We start from the raw sequence: 23,775 nt of genomic DNA on the forward strand, positions 1-23,775 counted from the left end.
AAGCCTAGCTGTCAAGTGATTGATTTTCCCATAGCTCCGTGATTGATCCAGTAAGACTTTTTTGTGTGTCATTCGACAGGTTTTATAACGAATTATCCCCTGGGTACTTTGAGGTACAATATATCACCATTATTCTTTGGTTACCATTAAAATTGATATGATTCATTAGAAAAATAATCAATAAAAACAATCTATGAACATTATTGTAAGTATATACAAATCGATCTTTTATGTAGACCTTATCATCTATAGTCAAATCACTTATCATCTAACATCTTACGCTTATCATGCTCATTATGTATTTTCCTACTTTGTTAACGTTTTGAACAATATCATTACAGCTTTCGAATAAATTTAACGATACAGACTAAAGCGGCGATTTAGTGACAAAATTCATTGCGATAACGTGTAAAAGCTATACTTAAAGACACTTATGATACTCATTTTAGCCTTTATCCCGCCTTAATGCTCAACGAGTAATAATCTTTACTCTGAAGTGAAAGTGATAATAAATCCAAGTTGTGATGGCCTTTTAATGAGTCGTTAATCAGAGAACAGACGACTCTGCCTTGATGGATAGTTTGATTAGTTCCCTACTTGAATTTATTTATAGTCAGTTTTGTGTATGTCAATGATGGATGATGCACGAGTATTAAAGCAATAAATTGAGCGCGAACATCACTGCACACATTAATCAACCTATAATTCTTTTTTTCCCGCCGCGTGTATATCTTAGGACTGTTTTACGCACGTTGATGAAAATCACTAAAGCCAAAAAAACCTGACCATAATTTGGTGGTAAACTGACTAAACACCTGCTTTGTTTAAAGAATAAATCTCATGCTCTTTACAATGTCCGATATTCGTCATGAATAGCGTTAATAAATACTATATCAAAACACGGGGGTTTACTGCCAAGTTCCTGTTTGAAAAATGAGTTGCATTTAAACTTAACTACTAAGCCGCCGGGGGGGGGGGGGTCAACCCCTTCAACATTTTCCGCGACCATTTAGCTGCGCGTAATTTTTTTGACCGCGCCGCCCGCTGACTGTTTACCCTAAGGCCTTGCCCTGTTGAGGCCAATTCACGATGCCCAGATATGCGGTTCGAAAATTAAATTAAAATTGAATTCAATTAAATTGAATTTTCTCACCTTATTCATGGAGATATGATTACGGTATTCTTACTTTTATCAGCTGAAAATGAAATAAAAAGGTTAACAACAATAAAAGATACAAAAGAATTTCATAACACAATAAAATACATTAGAAGCTCATTTTCAAAGCAGGATTTTTTTTCATTAATTGTTAACAATGGTATAAATAATACTTACGACAACAATCAGCACTCAATTAACCTTTTATAGTGAATTAGAGCAAAAAGCGTGACTTACGCATACATTAGCATAATCAATGCATATAAAAAATCTGATGATTGTAAATTACACCTCACACTATTATCATGCCAATTTTCACAGCGTTCGCGCGTTCGGCGGCCGAGATCTCAAGTGGGGGGGGGGGGGTTATTACCCCCCCTCCCCTGGTCATAGAACATACCCAAAAGCCCGGTCTGGCTTAGGATTAAGGCAACTCAAGCACAAGTTCCGAATATGCACTTTTGGTTGACAAATCAAGTTGCGTATCATGTTTTTAGAGTTGCGTTCGATTGCATCTCTTTCTGCAGGCTGACATCCATTAAGATTGCCTGGAAATGATTATTATGAAATTCCGAGTAAAGAACAATATGTTTGCATTTCTCCCCAAGTAATATCAGCGTTCGGTATATCCACGTGACAGAAATGCGCATATTGATCGTTATCTGTGAAGTGTGTGATATAATTATGCTGATACCCCTTTCGTATGGATAACTACAAACCAAAGACGATTTGAATATCTATACATAAAATTAATATATCACGTGTATTCTTTCAATTTTAACTACATCATCATTCATTCCGTATATTAAAGAAACAAAATTAACCCGTTATTGGATTTTGGATAATACTCTTTCCTAACCTATCGCTTTAAAATGTGGTTAACCGGCGAACGATCTTTGAATGACAGCATTAGATATTCCTCCTGTTGTGTTTAGCTGACCGAAGGAATACCCGCTTCAAAGAACAATGAGCAATACTAGTAGTATTAGTAATGACTGGGGCAGGAGGGAAGCTTCAAATGGTATCGTCTTCTCATCACTCAGAGGTTACCTCAAGGAATGACTAGGGGAATACCCCCTCCCTACACGCTGTCGGGAATCTATACCCGTGCATGGTCCTAACTGCTAAGGATTAATATTGTTGTCATGATTATGAAATTTTAGTAATACCCTTTATGTATATATTCTTTAAATATTATGTAACATCAATGTAACTTTGTCTTACTCACCAAATGTAGACCAATCAGAATACCTCATTCTTAAAGTCACGCTCGCTCATAGTTGCATGCAATAAAATTACACTAAATGTTATTTCGTCTTGGATGACAAATGGAATGAAGCCTTAATTCCATTTGTCATATTAGGGACCCGTTTATTTCTCATCCAAGACGAAAAATCTATATTGCTATCGTTGATATTATTACTATTATCAATTAAATACGGTTACTTTACAGAGAGTGCATGGCCTGTTCTTCTTAACATTAACGATCCTGAAAGAAATAATTTGGCATCATGTTTGAATACATGAATGATAATAAATGAATTCATCTTCAATCTTACCGGAATGAATACATCGTTAAAAGCGATTCTAAAGTTCTCCTAATTAGCTATAGGCCGTTACGTAACTTCTATCGTACCGAAGATTTTCAAAGTTTCGCACCTGCAACTCGCACCCATTGTTCGGGTACCGAGGTGCGAGACGGCGTAATTTTTTTACATCATGCAGGTTGGAGCAGCCTCGTTCACTTAAATGTTTATTTCTATGTTATAAAAATCGTAATAAAAATATTTGTTAAGTAAAAAGAAATGAAAAAAAAAAACATTTTGATCATGTTCACATTATTTTTTATTTTTTTTGTCTGGCAGAACTAAAGTGAATTTTTATTTATTTATTTTTATTTATTTATTTTTTTTGGGGGGGGAATAAAAAAAGTTTTTGAACCAATATTTACCTGCTTCGACGCTATATAACACTATTTTTACTTCTTCAATAAAGTTTAATCCATTAATAATCCTTTTCTAGAGCTTTCAATGGCCCTTTTTGGGGCCACCAAGGATTCAAGAAAGATATAGTGTCCTATAATAATACATGGTAATAATTGACTAACACATGAATATATTTTTTAATAATTCATTAAAAACAAATCATATGCGATAGAATTTCCAATAGATATGTGTGAACAAAAAAAGTAAACACATGTAGTTTATTTTTAAAATTGATTTACTACAGTTCATATTCACACACATGTACTTGCACACACCCTTTTGTTATACAATACAACTGGTATAAAAAATAAAAATAGCCGCCAACCTGTCTATAGTGGTCACTTTCGCTGCTTCCCTTGAGTGTCCACTATGGACAGGTTTGACTGTACTTTCGAAGTTCGTCCATTTCTTCTTATTCAATGAAAGTTATATTTTACTTTGCAAACATAGTAAAAACAATTGGCACTTTTGTATTATTTCGTTTAATTCCGATCCTTGCAGATTAAAGTCTTTCAGTTAAACAAGAAATCAGCTGATGCCTACCGGATATTTTATAGCAATTCATGCAGTGTAGCAGCTTTGAACGATTTATTTTCTGAAATGTGTTAAAACTTCCATTCACATGCCACATATCCCTGTTTCTTGATCTACCCTTGATATCACTCTCGTTCATAGAGCAGAAAAAAACCCCATCTGATTCGGCGGATAACTTGAAGCTAAACACACATGATAGACGCACGAGTGGGTGCGAAATGCGGCATGCAGTGATGATGATGTTCTTTCCGCATGCCCGCCTTGCTCATGCCTAGCAGTCAAAACGCCAAAAGCATTTTAGTCTTTAGCTTGGTATACCAAGCCACAGGACGTCGTAGATACACGGAATTTACAGTATGTGTACAATATACACACACAGCAGTGGTTTAATTCAACACTGATTTCGAGTATTTTGGTAGATCATAAAAAAGACAATCGGTTTGTGATTGTTTATCACGTGGTGTCAATAATTTATTTAATCCAATACAAAACTTTGAATTTCAACGCAGATCAATTAATGTCACCCATGCTACCGCTAATACCACACGATCGACTGTGGTTGTAGGCTTAAATTAGATTTGAAAAAAAATAACAATCGTTGGGAAATACTCTATATACTGCAGAATGAGAATTTACTTAAGCACAATAGAAAAGAATGACATCCTTGTAGTTTTACCAAAATGTTTAAAAATCCTCGAATCTATTACAGTATATTACAATTATGACGATATACACACACTTTTTCAGGAGGTCTTATATTTTTTTTCGAATGATGGTATATCCCATGCAAGCATGCATTTGTGATGAGGCCACGAAACCAACGACAGGGAATTGATAATAATGTAATGATGTCATCAAAGCGCAATGAAAATGGGGTTGAATGTCTCAAAATTAATTAATTAATCTTTACAAATAAATTGACTCGACATTTTTTCCTTTGAATATGATTTGAATATCATTTACTGACGGATGTGAATAAATGGAAAAGTGATAGAATGTAGACGGATTAAAAAGAAAATACATGTATAGAGAGAGACGAGACACTCTAGGGGGTACGACAGTTTGCTTCCAGTAGCTAAAAAGGTAAAACAAAAACAAACATAGAAATAATAAAGAAGAAAATAAAAAAAGAAAGGTATTAAAAAGTTGTCGTACAACACTGCCTTGTTATTCTATTAAGAAAGAAATAAAAACAAAAGCATGTCACTATATGAATTTTAGGCCGCATTCCTCACATCGTTATATCCTGGCGCTCCTACACCTGAATAATACACAAGAAAGAGAAGATTAGAATTAATCACTATGCAACATGAGTTGTACATTTCATTCAAAATATCACAAGATATTTACAGAAATATATAAACATACTAAAACATAATCATAATTATGAGTATGCACCAAATACTTTTGATCAGGAAATTTATAGTTTTGAACAGTAGTTCTGTTTTAAATTGAAACGCAAGAATCAAATGCAACACAAAATTGTTAACTTGAGAACAACCTTTGCATGGGATGGCCCCCTCTCATCGACTCCATCATTTATTTTCCTCGGATGAGACCGAGAAAATGCATCTAAGATGGAATCCCATTTCTAGAATCCGACAGGAAAGATGGTAATAAGCCACCCATCATGGGCAAAAATGGAGGCATACTAATAAATAAGGGATCATCCTAATGACGAAGGGCTCCCCAGCTCAGAACGTATAGTCTGACCTCAAGGCATTTCATTATAAAGAATCAAAAACTGAAGTATTAGGGATTGAAATCTGGCGCAGAATTGAATAATACGTTATTCATGATAAAACCTATAAAATGAGAACACGAAGAAGTTCATCTCTTATTTTTGTAATATTATATCAAATATAGATCAATTGAGGAAACTTTTTTCAAAGCCTGAAGCTAAGAACAAGATAAGTAGCGCATAGTCCTTTGCAATCTACTGGAAATCAATAGTAATGAGGATCCCCCCATCTCAGGGATGACCCAAGAAGCTATAGTATGCAGTATGGCATATCATTCTGTAACGCATCTTTTTTCCCTTTTCTTTACTCGCTTGAGTCGCTTCCATGTTGATTATTACCTTTATTTTTCCGCAATCATTTTCAAATGCATTTTTTAAATCGTACCATGCAGTCCTGATTATGTTTATGTCTATGAATTTTTCAATTACTTTGTATTTTTTATTTCTTTATTGGCTTACATCGCAAGGTTTGAAGACTGGCAAAAATAATTTAGAATCTATCTCATTACAGATACACGTAGGCCTACATGCAACAATCCTAGGATGTAACAAATATACAATGTTGATTGAGGTTATGGTTTCACAACTCAAATTTACTTGACACGCTTGATGTCAGGTGATGTCAGGTGACTGCAACGGTTGCGACAGATTGTAGAATGCGCAAGTCAAAATTACCACATTTCACATTTTATGATTATAACACAAATCAGTATTTGATGATATTAAGTCATTTCATTTGCGTAGCTATTTTTTTCATCCGTTGTTATGTTGCCATTACCACGCATCAGACGCAGTTTATAAAAGACGTTTTCTGTATAGTCTAAAAAGCAAGTTCATGACATGCAGCTCATATACATCAGGTAGCTAAACCGACATGTGATACCGTAAAGCAATATCCATCGTATATCAGATTACACAATATTTAAGGCTCCAAACATTACGTGGCAAGGCGTAGCTTCGTTATACATTATACATTACACATGAATTAAATATCCCAACTAATAATTTACAATATGGTCATTGAAAAGAATAGATTACAATAGGATTGAATGATAGTAAATTAAGAGGCTTTTTTATAGGAGGAAATTATAATTTGTTTAACAAATTTTCGGCATTACTCCTATTTGTTTAAGATCAGTATGCTCGATCTGTATGAAAATCATAAATCATAAGTCAGAAAAAATTGGAACCAGTGGGATTCGAACCTGCCATCTACTGCTTTCCGGGCAGCGACTCAACCACCAGGCTATTCTGGTTCACGGCTAAGCCACGATGAACTGGAATTCAAATACCCTCGATCCTCTTCTTTCTGACTCATTAATATTATCATTAGGATTGAATGATTGAAAAAAATATACAGCATGGCATTGAAATATGGTAAAGCATATCTAATGATACAATTATTAACTCTTGACACATTCCAAATTGTGACTTTTATTATTACAGTGCAAATAAAAACTATAAAGCAAAGACATAATCAATTCTTAAACAGGTATGTTTTTAGTGCAGTCTTAAAGGTCTGGATAGTGGGTGCAATCCGGATGACAAGCGGAAGAGAGTTCCAGAGGGTTGCATACAGCATTGAAGGTGAAGGAGCTATGGCCGAAGCCCGAAGTACTGCGTCTTAAAACGAGGAACCTGGGTATAATGAATACATTGCAGAATTAGACTAATATTTCAACCTTGTATAATATGAAGAAGGGATGGCCTTAGAAAAAGACTTTGTGCCCAGGGGGTCTGCTTACACAAACGAAGGATGACAATCCAAAATCTATTCAACAAACCACTGGTGGAACACGGAGGGGACCTCGATGCGGCTTCGTTCACCTTTGCATTTTGTTATAGTTTATATCAGATATGAGCTTGCAGGCAATGTAACACTGAATTATCAACAACACGCTTCCCAGTCGACTGGAGAATGACTGAAACCTTGAAAAAGTATTCTTCATCTCAAACACGAGTACGTCATTTGTATGACAATTGGCGAATTATTGAGGATCTTTCACAAAAGGTGAGCTCAAAAGTTTTTGTAACAGACCGTCACCAGGTGAATGATTTGTTGACTGCACGTTTCATAAAACGTAAATCAGACACTCCAATCCATAGGCAGATGATATTTCGTGAGAAATAAGTCACTCCTTTTCACGTGATTCCCATGTGATCCATTTCATTCCGTCAAATAAGTGGGTTCTCAAAGCTATTCCATAAGTACAAAGGCAACGCATACAGGGAATTTAGGGCACTTTATTTTGATTTATGTATAGCTCTATTGTCACTTTGATATCAAGTCAGCATTGGATATTGAACTTAGCTTAGACCCCATGCTTGACCTTTGTCATAATGCAAACAAATCACATTTGCAACCAGTTCCGCTTCCAAAAAAGCCTTTAGCGTCTCATAGCAACCGTTGTTATAGGCGAATAAGGTTATCGCAAGCACGGTGCATTGCAATGCAATTCACGCGAAGGGTTGCCAATCGGCGAAATTGAAGATTTGGATCCAGGATCCAGGATCCAACACTTCTTAGGTTACATGTTGACTTGACAGAAAAAAAATATTCCCAATGAGGCTTTGATGTCGTGACCCACAGATGACGTGACAAGTTTGCATACTCGGGGGCAGGTCTAAGGGTAAAAGGGCATGTAGTCCAAGTCATTTGGGATAAACCTACTTTTTCACAAAGAACTTCTCACAAGTATTTATAATATGATCTTTCCCAACAAGCTTGGATTTCAGACTTTTCCTCGTAAATCATTTCAAAACGGATTCACACGAATCCATGCTGTATACATACTAATGCCATTGACAAAAAATAAAATGCATTCGAAAGAGTATTGAAAGGCACCTCTCAATCATTCTACAGCAGGAAACACATTTTATGACAAGCAAATTCAATCAGTGTTAATCTTTGTGTCAAAGTTAGATTCCCCGAGCCAGTAGCCTAGCGATGTATCTAGCCATGTGATTATTTTTTTTAAATATACTAGTAATTATGTACGTGGTTTTGGGAAACACACAAAATAAGTCATACAGTTCAGCGTACGAAAAATAAGCTGAGCTGAGGTGTAGGAAATTGATGACTCATGACAGGTTTATCGGAAAATATAAAATGACAGTCTCATAGTGTCACGATCCTTTCCGAATTTGAATAACGATGAACGGATACCTCTCTGCAGAAATAATTCGTTGGAGAAACTGCTATGCATCGCCAAATTCTGGACCGTGGTTGACCAACAAGAGGCATGATGGTTAAGAAAAGCCACCCTGGAAATGTTTACCCCGTCTGGGGTTCAACAATAGCCTTCCTCTGTCAACATACCAATCTTTGACGCACTTTGCAAACACTGAATGGGTAGGCCTAATTATGTTTCTTTTGGGTGATCTGTTGTTTGGTGATAATCTAGTCATCATATACATTAGGCCAACCGACATGCATCCACGAGGTAATAGACTTGGGTAAATAAACGTCATAGTCCAGCTGATAACCCATAAGGTCACTTGCTTTGGAAAGCAGTTTGAAGCATAGAGTAAATCAGTATTGTGTCATTTTGAAACCAAATATGAGGAACATCAGTCCAAAATCAATGCTTTCTTAACGTATGGCACATGATACGTTTTAAACTGTTTGACTACAGATGTTATTAGTTCTTTCCAAACACAACATTTACAAAAAGTAAAAGTCTATCTCTGCAAGACTTATAAACTTACACACTCTCACCCACATACACACACATGCATGTACGCTACGAATATATTTTGAATTATATCATTTTACACGATGAGGAAGTTGTGATGAGTTACTTTCGTACTCCTGTCTCGTATTGTTCATCTCTCCTCCAATACAAATTCATACATTTCACTTCTCTATCTGCTTCTCTCCATCTCTCCAATCTTACTTCTCATACTCTTCAACTATGAATTTCAGACTTTTCTCCCTATTCCTCTCATAATATTTCCTGAATTTCGCAACACTGTTGAGGATACCTGCACATTACTATGCATTACATTTTTAATGACAATTTTGGATTTATGCACCTCCCGCGCATCACTCCGCTTTAGCATTATTCAGGTGTATTCAAACTATACATAATTTAACTTTTTTTTTTTCAATATCATCTATCTATTTCACCTTTTATAATTTCATGTCATCCATCTTTGAATCGCCCACGTGAATTCGAGCCACCGACTAGAAGAGACGACTTTCACCCCCTCATTTAAGCCTAAATGAACTTTGAAATGCATAAACACCTCTGTTGACCTTTTAATGTCAATCTACAAAAGTAATCATTTGTCATACAAATGCGAATTAAACTAGATATTAACTTTAGAAAAAAAATGTCTACTACAGTATTTATCCAACCGATTTCAACCTATTTCAATTGTGCCTGATATAAATATTTTTTTTTCTACAACGTTGTCACCCTGTTAGAAATCGTTTGTCGAAAACCTCTTAAAAAGTTATCCAAAATAATATACTATTGCACAGGACCCAACATTAAAGTTAAAAAAAATATATACAAACAGTTGTAACAAAACTTTGGAAGAAAATATACAAATGAGTAAACCTACAATGCCATTACAACATACTAGCATGGCTTGGAAAGTAGGCTCAATAGAAGTGATGAAGAATTTCTTCCTTGTTGTATAATCTTGATATCATCGAATCAAACATAGGGCCAAAAGTGAATATTACGTTTTACTAATAACGAGAAAACATATCCTATACATTATTCACATCCTCTTCATCTTGCTTTTTTATTCAAAGTATGGAGGTAATGCGAAATCAATGAGTAATTTATTCATCTGGAACAGCCGGCGCACATATGACCAGTAGTCACAAAACACATTGGAGATGTACAATTGAGATGATCACAGTTATTATTAGGGGACCGTGCGATGATAGAATCTAATTCGGTCAATTATGCTGAAGCAACAACAAAAAAGTTTTCAATTTAAAACACACTACATGCATGACGTGGGTTTCTGAATGATAAATAGACTCTGTTTATTTGTTGTTGTTGTTGTTGTTGTTTAACAGAATATAGAGCTAAATCGAAGTTTATAAGACATACACGAAAGAAATTTGATTTAAATTGTATATCAGCATCCATACTACATGATTTTGATGAATAAATTCAAAATCATCAAGTTACGTTCGCATCTTATTAGATGTATTATGATGATACTTTGAAATGATGATCTACACAGAGTGGGACATATGCAAACATATACGCATGATATTAACAGGGATATGCATATCCCTGATATTAAGAAAAACATGTAACATATGTCCAGGGATGCATATGCCTGATATGTCAAAACTGCTACATCAATGAAGTATGGAAATTGACCTGAAACGGCCCTACCGGATCTAAACACTAACTGACTATAAAAGCATATCTTTGATAGCGCCAGCGTTTTTTTTTTTGATAGCGTTTTTTTTCATAATTCTAAATTATCTTCGCATATTTATTTCTCTAACATCACCCGTCTCGATGGTATTTAGCTTATAAAATAGTTAAGCTAATAAAATAGTTTCGTATGTATTCATCTTTTCTCCCCAAATTGCAATGGCTTTTTATGATTCTTTCCTAGAACTCCATCATGTCAGTGTCCAAGATGAATAATATATATATATATATATATATATATATATATATATATATATATATATATATATATATATATATATATATATATATATATATATATATATATATATATATATATATATACATATATAGACACATTTTTACGGCCTTTCTATTTTGGGGTCATTGAAAGTGGTGGGAGGAACATTTTTTATTGACTAGAGTTAAAATGACAATTGAATACATAACAAGAAATAAAAAGGTTCTAGCATCGTTGTCTACTGGATTGCAGTAAATGACCTGTAAAAATCGGCACAGCAAAATGGCGGGGTCTTAATCCGACAGTTTTCTAAGAATCATTGACATTCATAAAGTACAGTGAATTTGTTTCATGATTACTGAGATATTCATCCAAAAGCAGAGACGTAGAAACGTAATGAACTAAAGATGGAGCTTAAAATGAAACCCTATCTTGTATGTTCATCGTGTGTCACATAACAATATTCTTAAGTTGACTTACTAGTGTGAACAAATAGATTTAAGAAGATTTTATAATGCATTTATCAGGCAAGAAATTATTTCTCCAAATACAGTTCGAGCATTAACACAAAAAGTAAACACCAACAGTATTTTAATGATACATGGCGTTCCAAGGAAATGGATGAAGCAAAAATACAGTTTCTTGCTAGATGTGAGCTCCAGGCGTTATGATTAGCAGAGATGGAAGTATTCACTGTCTGAATTCTAATTCGATGGAACGCGATGTATCTTTTCTTCTAATAGCCGCTGGGTATGGACGGCTACATGTGCTCTCCGAACTCAAAAATAAAGCTCAAGTGTCATCTGCCGACAGGTCCGGTGTTATTAACCTCCTCATGTCAAAACGGAACATACAGTGATAGTGGGTCTTAACCATTTCACTTTTCTTTATCGACTGTATTTCCGTTCTAATCTGCAAAAATACAGAGAATAATGGACCGTGCTGGAGCAGGTGGGTTGCTCTGCTTTATTAACATTTTTTTTTCAAACTCGAGATCGGTTAAAGGTATGATCATTGGTCGGTAGATCTTTATGAGTATATATATATTGCAGACATAACACAGGCTAGACGAATATGAAAATCATTTTCTCTTGTTTGAAGTATTGTTATTGGAGTACACTGTAGCCTTTAAGTCCTATTTAAGATAACAATAAGTTTAATGTAACGAGGCAAGAAATATGTGATGCATCATTTCACACTGTGCTGTGAATTTTATTAATTATTTCATTCGTACTTTGCACATTGTAAACTTGACAAATAAAAATAAAAACATGAATAACGAAAAGGCGGATAGCAATAAAGATTGAGTTTGAACTTTTATTGCTGTTTTATGTTTCTGACGTTGGTCTATGTCAGGCCACAACACTAGCGCATGATATATTTGTGAGTTTCCTCAGAGAGAGAGAGAAAGAGTGAGATTTAGCTAATGGATGCTTGTCTATGCTATTCTCAACCGTTTGTTTTCTGTAAATCTACACACAAGAACTGTGCAACTTTGCGGGAAAAGAGCGACAAATCGAGCATAGTTGCACCTTTCACTCGCCACTACATCTGCCAAGGCCCGCGGCTGGCGGCAGGGTACAAGTTTGAACCCCCTGTACAGTCTAAGTTGATGTCATACTTCATACCCATTAACATATCTAGCCTTTATATAAAACAAATATGATGGGAGACACATACAAAGCAAAATATGACTTTATTCCGTCAAATTTTCGAGTGAGCAAACCGGAAGTCTCGAAAATCCTTTATTTTTGGTGGGGGTACATAATGTTACTCTTTCCCTAATTTGCACCTTTGAGAAAGGTGCAAAAATGGACTAAATAAAAGTACTAAGTTTTACGTTAAAGGTGCGCCCAGTGTGACATCTGGTTGATCTTGATATTCAAAATGGCCGCCATAGGCCCCTTGTAGGCATATACTCTATTGTGTACAAATGTAAAGGGAAAACTAATTTTCACAAAAAAATTATCACTAAACTGCAAATTTTTGCCCTCTTCACAAAAAAAAAAAAAAATCGATTTTGAGATTTTTGCAGAGAGTGATAGTACAAGTCATATTGTATTTATCACTAAATTTCTAGGCAGCAATTTATTTTAGTTTCTGAGATATGAGGAGATTTTCACGGCGATGACATACATTTTTTTTGTAAAATGCGCAACCCCATTAAAAACGTGTACTGTAGCCGAGCGATACGACGTTTTGACTGACCGTGATTTAAATGCGTGCGGTCAGCCAAACCGTCGTACGCGGCCATCGACAATGCATTGACTTTGCACCTGAAAAGCGATACGACGTTTTGACTGACCGCGCGCATTGAAATCGCGGTCAGGGTTGTTGCATCCCCCATGGCTTTTTTGATCAGGGGAAATCTAAACCGTTCAAACCGAAATAACAAGCATTAGAGCTCTCTTGCGATATTTTCTCTGATCCTTGGTTTTATGTTAATTTAAGGATACAATTGTCAGGCGATTGTCTTGGTCTTTCCAACCATGCTTTTTTCTAGCAATTAACATGTTGTAAGGCTTGGGAGCTAAGTGTTAAATTTATAGTAAACTTATTTGAAGTCGATTTTCTCTAAAATGGGTTCGGATGGCCGCAGCGGTAATTGTGATCTAACGAAGTAATTATTGATAATCATAATTACTAACGATATGTGTCATTTATCATGTCATGTATCTATGGAAGCTTAAAAGTGCCACCCAAATGTTCACTTGATTATCTCATCATGTCTACATCTCTTAGGGAAAGGATAAGATGACAAGATCTCGGATCTCGTCATGTCTACATCTCGTGGGAGAGATGATCAGATGACAAGATCTCAGATCTCGTCATGTCTACATCTCGTGGGAGAGATGATCAGATGACAAGATCTCAGATCTCGTCATGTCTACATCTTGTGGGAGAGATGATCAGATGACAAGATCTCAGATCTCGTCATGTCTACATCTTGTGGGAGAGATGATCAGATGACAAGATCTCAGATCTCGTCATGTCTACATCTTATGGGAGAGATGATCAGATGACAAGATCTCAGATCTCGTCATGTCTGCATCTTGTGGGAGAGATGATCAGATGACAAGATCTCAGATCTCGTCATGTCTACATCTTTTAGAAGAGATGATCAGATGACAAGATCTCAGATCTCGTCATGTCTACATCTTGTGGGAGAGATGATCAGATGACAAGATCTCAGATCTCGTCATGTCTACATCTTGTGGGAGAGATGATCAGATGACAAGATCTCAGATCTCGTCATGTCTACATCTTTTAGAAGAGATGATCAGATGACAAGATCTTAGATCTCGTCATGTCTACATCTTGTGGGAGAGATGATCAGATGACAAGATCTCAGATCTCGTCATGTCTACATCTCGTGGGAGAGATGATCAGATGACAAGATCTCAGATCTCGTCATGTCTACATCTCGTGGGAGAGATGATCAGATGACAAGATCTTAGATCTCGTCATGTCTACAACCATAACAACCCGTGTGTGAGATAATTATAAGACAAAATCTTGGATCTCGTCATGTCTACATCTTACACATGATATACAGTGCGTATCAAAAAAAGTTTACACTTTGAAAAAGCCCTGGGAATTAGAAAATATACAACATGTGGGTAGTTTTTTCACATATAATCTTTGGTTTGGGTCTCATCTATCAAATGAACGTAAAAGTTTTGACAGAATGTTACACTTGAGTGGGCACTGTCCATTTTTGTAAAGCTCGCAGAAATCTGTTTACTCAGAAATGTTCGTTTTCACACTGTGTCAAGGGGGAAGGGCGAAATCAAATTTACCCTGGGAAACATTTCTCATACATTTCCCTTACACTGTTAGTCAATTGAAATACAACAGCATTCTGTAACATTTTGTGCCAGCTGGATCTGAGGACATAACTAAATCTGAACAAAAGTTTATATCAGTCATCTCCAGCATTTTTTTCATTTTTTATCATTTAAAGTGGGTTTACATTTCATTTTTCATTTAATTCTTGTTTCTCCACACCTTTTCCAAGCTTCACAATGATTAACAAAATGAAAATCAAGCCTTAGCCATTTCATGTAAATCACAGCTCAGTGTAAAGCAAATATCGCCACGATGGCATCGGTGTGTGGGGGAGTGGGGTGGGCCGCAATGCACTCTTGTGTTTTGGGCAAGGGAACAAGTTAAAAAGGTAAAATATATCTTCAAACCAACTTTACTAGTTAAATTCAACGTGTTCTTCATGATTAAGGTCTACTTTTATTCCCATAACTATTTCAAAGTTCTGCCCAAATCATTTTTCACTAACTTTTCAAAAGTAAGTGGTGCTCACTCAAGCGGAAATATTTTTCGACAGTAATATCGTCATTTGCTTAAATGGATCTGTACCGCAATGTTAAAATGTGGAAAAATCTTCAGGATGTTACAAATGTATAATTTTACAGGATTTTTTCTAAGAGTAATTTTTTTGATACGCACTGTAGAAGAGATGATCAGATGACAAGATCTTGGATCTCGTTATGTGTACATTCCTTAGTGAGAAATGATCAGATAGCAAGATCTTGGATCTCGCCATGTCTACATCTTGTGGGAAAGATAATCAGATGGCAAGATCTCGGATCCAAGATCTTGCCATTTGATCATCTCTTCTGAAGAGTGGCATCATTCAGATTTGTAATCAGCACCCTCAAATTGACAAGAAACCATCAAAAAGTATTGTATATATGAAAAACAAGGTTTGGTCAATTTTCTCTGGGGCCTATCCTGGATTATAAGGATAATATTTTATAACATACACCAATGTGTGTTCTTTAATTAGACCAAAATCGTATGAATGATTCCCCTTTAGTCTAGACCACAACGTGTTGTTTATTGTCGTTTGTAACATCCAGAATTATCCGAAATTCAATTTATTACAAATTTCATGCACAATGAACAGTACTTATCATTCAAATAAATATTGTAAATTTAATTCCTTTGCAAAACACTACCATATAAATAGAATAACACAAAATATCATTTCCGACTATGTGCAGGCAAACATACAAACGATTGAAAGGGAACAAACAAATTATCCACGGCATCGCGACATGATGTGATTCAATATTGAGCTAGGAGATAGAGAAAAGGAAAAAAAAGAGAGGGAGAGATACACTTTCAGGCAAATGGTATGTGTAAATATAAATAGTCATGGCGAACTAAAATTACACGACTCTCTCCAGAAATTATTCATTCCAAAGCACTTTACCCGCTCTCGCAAGCCGCCATGCAAGTCGTTCGATAGGACGCAGGTCGTTTTTCTGGAGTGTTTTTTCGCAGATGCGATGTTTTCATTTCATTTCTCTTGCAACATTGACAAAAGCGAACAGGAGTAATGAGATGGATTCATTGGGGGAAGAGGAATGAACATGGATGTGTAAGTGCGAATGAAATGGTGCATCTGAATAAATCTGTGCTAGGCCAATGCTACCAATGTTTGATGGTTGAACGGGGAAAACCTATCCTCAAGCCTCCGTGCTGTTGAAATAAACGTTTTCTTCTTTTCGAATCTCTCTACCGTTCAGTAAAGCAATTTTGAATCACTAAGACAGTGCACGATGAAAAGGCGTTTGTCTCACCAAATATTCACATTTGCACAAGACATAAAGAAACGTTGCTTATCATAATGATGTGAAGAAATCAAAAAATATCTCAAACAACAAGTATTTGTTTTTCATTACAGCTGTAATGAAAGCTGTGGGACATAACTTAAAACTAATAGCCACAAAGAAATATTACAAATTTCGAAAAAAAAAACATACCAACGTTTTCTTCTTCATAATAACATCAATCCTTTAAATATGAAAGTATTTACTTGAAACGTTCCAAATGAGTTGTTTATAATATTCTACAAATTTTTTTGGGGTAGTATAGCTTATACGGATCTTTAAGATTATTGCAATGACATTAGGATTGAAGTTAGTGACAAGTATGAACCTGCAAATATTCAGCTCAAAGGTTGAACAAAATGGGGATAAAGTGTGAGTGACATTGGGTTCTATCTGAAGCATAACCAAATTAAATATATCATCATATCCACCTTTCACCAAACCATCTACTATTGACATTTTCAGCAACATGTTCCTTGACATTTAAATGAAAATGCGATTTTGATTACACATTTTCTTTCCTATGCTTCATATCGGCACCAACGACGTTCATCTTTTATTTGGCATTAGACTGCACCTTGATAAGAAATCTGATTAGAATTACGAGGACATACTTCACGACCTCTCCTACTCCATTATTTCAATGTACATGTAAAAAAGAGGAAAGCGTGGTGGTGAGACTGTTGACTTCATTTTAACAGTGGTTGTAATGGTGGTGTACATATTTACTGGGATTAAGTGAGCTAGAATTGAAAACTGGAAACGTCTATCACATTTTGACATTATGCTCATTACTGGCTTGTCAACGAAAACTCAAAGCGAAATATAAGTGGATTTGTGGATAAATGGGAGAAAATTAAGACTTGATCTGGCATAGGCTTGCATCCCATAATGCCAAGAGAAATGTGGATTTGGGGTGGATGTCAAAATTTCGTAACCAATATTTCAATTTCTAATTAATTCTATAGATGCATTTTATCTCCTAATTATTCTAATTGTATGTTCCATTGACGTTGTTGTCATCATTTAAAGGTTTGGTAAGTTATTTACATGGAATAAGACTGGATTCAATTCTTATTTCAATGCAAATAAAACATACATAGAGTATATCATAAAATTGCACGAGCACTTAATTGAAATTGAGCTACTAGAAATTACAATTATTGAAAATGATTTTTTTTTTTCACCTGCATACATGTATATTACTATGGGTGTAGTGTGAGATAAGAAAGCGCCTGATCCACCATAAGAAAAAAAAGTTTTATTAATGAAAAGTATCCTTTTAAGATCTCCTTCTTGCCAACGGGCTCAGCTTCACCGTAAATTCAAGGGTATTAAGTAGCCATTTATTATGTGGACGTTGTCATTAAATAGAAACATAATGCTCATCGTACAACAGGTCTTTGGAATATGATAACAGTTTCGGTTAGGCAAGAGTTGGTGTTACTTTTCAAATTATGCGGCAAACGTGAAGAGTATATTTAGACGTCGCGTTCGGGTATTCAAGTCACAACACACCAGGTTTAAAGGGGTACTCCAGGCTGAAAATAATATGATTTGTAGAGATGAAGAAAAATAAGATAAACATAACACTAACAACCCGATCAAAATCGGACAAGGAATAACGAAATTGTGACATTTTAAAGATGTTCATTATTTCGGTGAGACAGTTTTATGCATGCCTTGATGAATATTCAATGAGCAAACTCATAATGTCACATCCCACTCGTTCTTTTTCATTTTATTACATGAAACTATTTGCAAAGTTTGCCTTCCGAGAATGAAATAAATTGATAAATAAAATGATACACTCATATATACGAACATATGAAATAATTATGGTTCCATAATAACAAAAGAATTTAAAGGTGGGGAAATGACTTCAGCCCATTCAATGTATTTCAATTATTTATTCATTCACATTCAATTAGGTTAAAAAAACATATGTACAATGCAAAAAATTCGAACTGCATAAAATAATTATATTATATCATATTGGAAGACTATGAGTGGAATACCAGAAATATTCCAAGAATTTGAGTGAATATCCACGGAACGCAGATGAGTGGAATATTTCTGGTATGAAATAAAGCCATCCAAAATAATTATTATCATATATCCCACCCCTAGCAATCAAAAAGAGAGAGAAATTTGATTGAACAAGTCATATCCGCTTTACACATTAATGGCATCACTTCATAAGATCAAATTTGGTCGTTGACATGCGACTTGCATGTAGTGCATTATGATATAATTGAGTGTCGTTGCGCTCTTATACTGTGCATCGCATTGCTTTCGTTGTTGTATGCGTAATATATTTCACGCATTCGCGCATGCGCACTATACTGTTGAATATTTATATAATATATTGACTGGCCTTGGCATGCTTGAGGGGAACATCAAATATGTCACCCGCAACAGAATCACACTGGTCCGAATCTTTAGACGAGGGCAATGTAGTTCTTTTAAGGGCGACATATTTGACGTTTCCCGAAAGAAGAGCCAGTCAATTTTATTATTATTACCTAAAGCTGTACAATGAGTAATTCAAGCTACTATTCGGAACAATTTATATGCATGTTTGCTTATCACTACTTTCAGGTTATTCAAGACCTTAGCGAAGTAACCTTTAATAAGCAATTGTGACGTAATAAATTGTTACCTTGCATTCGCGCATCATGCATGGCGCGCACATACACTCAACGCGTAGAAATCGTGTGCTTGGGTTACGTTTGTGTATGCACTGGCCGCGCCGCGCATTGTTTAAAATGCGTTGTACTTTGTTTCATAAATCAGCCAGATTTCTGAAATATAGCATGATCGGTTAAGGGTTCGCATTGAGGTGAAATTTTTTTTTTAAGGTACTTTGATCAAATTTGCTTTTAAAATAATCTTTGATATCTCAGGTTTCAAAAAACAAAGTTTCACGAAGATTGATGATTGCGAAAGTACTGGAATAGTCCATTTTATTCATGGGGGTGCTGCTACCTCTCATCACGGACGGACATTTCTACTCAAATTAAATTCACTCTAGTTTTATTGTTTTTAAAGTTACTCTAATTTGGTTTGGATGTTCTTGGACTCTGAACATTACTCTATTGGAGCGTTGTGGCCCAGTGGATTAGTCTTCGGACTTTGAAACAGAGGGTCGTGGGTTCGAATCCCAGCCATGGCGTAATTTCCTTCAGCAAGAAACTGATCCACGATGTGCTGCACTCGACCCAGGTGAGGTAAATGGGAACCGGTAGGAAGTAATTCCTTAAGAAGCTGTGTGCGCTATGAACGCCTAGCTTAGCCGGGTAATATAGGAGCGCCTTGAGCACCTAACAAGGTGGAAATGTGCGCAATATAAATATCCTATATTATTATTATTATTATTATCATACATAATATGGTAGAAAAAAAATATTGGGAAGTAATTTTTTTTGGTAGGTGTTAACATTTCCATTTTGAAATTTCCGTCCGTGATGGAAAAAAAGATGAAAAGTTTTTTTATTCTTTATCAGAATAGAAATAAAAAATAAAAAGGTTTAGAGGTATCTCTCTAAACGCTGTACATCAATTTATTTGAACATGGCGGAAATCCATACATTTTATCCATGTCATAAACTAAATCAAAAATGATCACGGACGGACATTAATTTCATCACGGACGGACAAAGTTAATTCACTCAAATGAATTTCACTCTAGTTTTATTGTTTTCAAAGTTACTCCAATTTTTGTCTCACCTGCGAAGCAAAGTGAGACTATAGGCGCCGCTTTTCCGACGGCGACGGCGGCGGCGGTGGCGGCGGCGTCAACATCAAATCTTAACCTGAGGTTAAGTTTTTGAAATGACGTCATAACTTAGAAAGTATATGGACCTAGTTAATAAAACTTGGCCATAAGGTTAATCAAGTATTACTGAACATTCTATTAGAGTTTCATGTCACATGACCAAGGTCAAAGGTCATTTAGGGTCAATGAACTTAGACCATGTTGGAGGAATCAACATCGAAATCTTAACCTGAGGTTAAGTTTTTGAAATGTCATCATAACTTAGAAAATATATGGACCTAGTTCATGAAACTTGGACATAAGGTTAATCAAGTATCACTGAACATCCTGCATGAGTTTCACGTCACATGACCAAGGTCAAAGGTCATTTAGGGTCAATGAACTTTGGCCGAATTGGGGATATCTGTTGAATTCCCATCATAACTTTGAAAGTTTATGGATCTGATTCATGAAACTTGGACATAATAGTAATCAAGCATCACTGAACATTTTGTGCAAGTTTCAGGTCTCATGATTAAGGTCAAAGGTCATTTAGGGTCAATGAACTTTGGCCGAATCGGGGGTATCTGTTGAATTACCATCATAACTTTGAAAGTTTATTGGTCTAGTTCATTAAACTTGGACATTAGAGTAATCAAGTATCACTGAACATCCTGTGCACGTTTCAGGTCACATACCAAGGTCAAAGGTCAATGAACTTGGCCAAATTGGGTGTATCTGTTGAATTACCATCCTAACTTTGAAAGTTTATGGATCTGATTCATGAAACACTGAACATCTTGTGCGAGTTAGAGTAGTATTCAAAGTCAGCACTGCTGCTATATTGAACTGCGTGATGCAGGTGAGACGGCCAGAGGCATTCCACTTGTTTATTTATGGTCTTGCACTCTGAACATTAATCTATCATCAAACATAAATTAGTAGGAAAAAAATATGGGAAGTAAACTTTCCTTGTAGGTTAACATTTCCGTCCGTCCGTGATGAAATTACTGTCCGTCCGTGATCATTTTTATTAAGATAATGTCTATGGATCCAGCTTTTTATTCTTTGTCAGAATAGAAACAGAAATAAAAGTGTGTAGAAGTATTTCACTGGGCACTGTACATCATTTTATTTGAACATTGCTATAAAAATCCATACATTTTATGTATATAATAAATCAATCAAAAATGATCACGGACGGACATTAATTTAATCACGGACGGACGAGTGAAATACTTGTGGAAAGATTCATATATGCAAATGAGAAACTTTGCTGAGCAGATTATGAATTTAATTTTAGCTTCTAATTGCAGTGAAAAATGGCTCTGAGAATTATTCAGAACTCAAATGGAATAAATCTACAACTCTTCACATTTTTTTGTGATATCTTTGTTTGGCTGTTATTGGGGCTATATTGTTGTCAGGAAAAATTGTTAAACTTTGGAATGCAGATAGAGTTGAAAAGCTACATGTACATGTATATGCCAAAAAAGCGGGAAACAAAGTATGGCAAGAACAAGTGAGGTCCAAAGCTGTAGATTTCATCAATTCAAGCTTGCAGAAAGTGTTGGAGAAGAAGCAGAATGCAATGCATAATCTGCTAAGCAGAAAAATCAATTTTTCCATGTACAAATCTATGGATTCACAATGCTTCTAACAGAACATGACATCACAGTGAGATTTGTGAAAATTACATGAATACCTTTTTTCGAAGTCCATTTTGGAGCTAATTTCAAGCAAATCGCTTATCTGGTAAACTGTGAAAATGCATAAAGCTTGCACTGCAGTGTTCAGAAGTTTTAATAAGCTTTGGATTGGAATATCAATTTCAATTTTGGATTCGGTCAGGGCCTAAATACATGAGGGCTGTTGATGTTATGGAGTGTCTCCGCTTTGATATGTGCAAAAGATGGATTTAAAGAGAGCCCCTGACAAGTGTTGATCCAACAAACAAGCATAAGGATCAGCGACCTGTTGATCTTTTAGATTTAGTTTTTGGACCTTAAAAAAACATCTTTGCTCTTGGAAAATTAATGCCTAAAAATCATCGTGATCATAAAAATACTTGTATCAACATGATCATTAATGAACTAGCTGTTGATTTTGAACCTACTAGTATTACACAATTTAAAAAGACAATATTCTTTACATTTGATTTTGACAAGAACTGTTTTATAGAGCAATTGTATGTCTAGATTATACTGTGCGTCTAGCATAGAAATCAAGTTGCTACATCTTAAGTCAAGTTGCAGCAACTTGATTGAAGTTGTAGCAACTTGATTGTGCAACTAATACTGTTTAATATTATTGAAATATGTACAAATCATCAATACAATAGCATTTGTTTACCCAAAAAAGTATTAAGAACTTCTTACAGAGTACTTCCATTGTATTTCAATTGTGTCCGTCCGTGATGTCTGTCCGAGATGTCCGTCCGTGATGGAAAATATTTGCAATTCTCTCAGAAGTTTGATATTGGTTAAGAATTCAACATGCTGAACATAGAAGCTAACATACCCAAGTATTAGTTTCATTAACAATTATTGGTCCATGTAAAGCTGTTTAGATAGAAACAATAAAAATGTACAAAAATTCTAAAAACCACATTTCTATCATGTCCGTCCGTGATATGGCACATTTAGTGGATACCTATGTTTGTAGGTAACCATGGCAACAAACTTTTTTCATCATTCAGCATACTTTGTCCTACCCTTCACTATAAAACACAAAGGAACCTTGTTCATCTTATTCCTAATTTGTTACAAGCCTTCAAAACTTTCAAAATCCATCAAATGTCCGTCCGTGATGAACCGATCATGCTCAATACTGAAATTATAGCGATCAAAATCGGCTCCCTGCATGCGCAAGCGCACTAGCAGAAATATGGCCAATATTGCCCTCTATTATGTACAGGATTCCTATGGACAAAGCCAGCGGAGGGCAACATGGCAAATGTTCCCCTCGTTGGTCTCGGATTGAGAGTAGCGAGCGAAATATGACTTTTATTTATCTCCTAAAATGCCCTGTATATTACGGGTTTTTAATGTATGGCTATAACGATCTATATAGATGATAATACAAAATAACATCATATCATAAATAAACAAAACATTGCCTTAATTAATGTTATAATTATCTAATCGTCATTTCAAACAACAAACAAAACCATAGAATGATGGCATTACAGAGTATGACATAATTTTAAAAATGATTCCCCCGATGCAGTCCTGGAGTTGCCTGGAAGAAATGTAAAATTCCTGTAACCCGCAAGCCATTCCTTCCAACTCCAGGTAAGGCAGCGAGGCACTAGCACTGCCCCCCCCCCCCCTCCCCCT

Source organism: Lytechinus variegatus, chromosome 1, assembly GCF_018143015.1.
Source record: "Lytechinus variegatus isolate NC3 chromosome 1, Lvar_3.0, whole genome shotgun sequence".
Lineage (NCBI taxonomy): Eukaryota > Metazoa > Echinodermata > Echinoidea > Temnopleuroida > Toxopneustidae > Lytechinus > Lytechinus variegatus.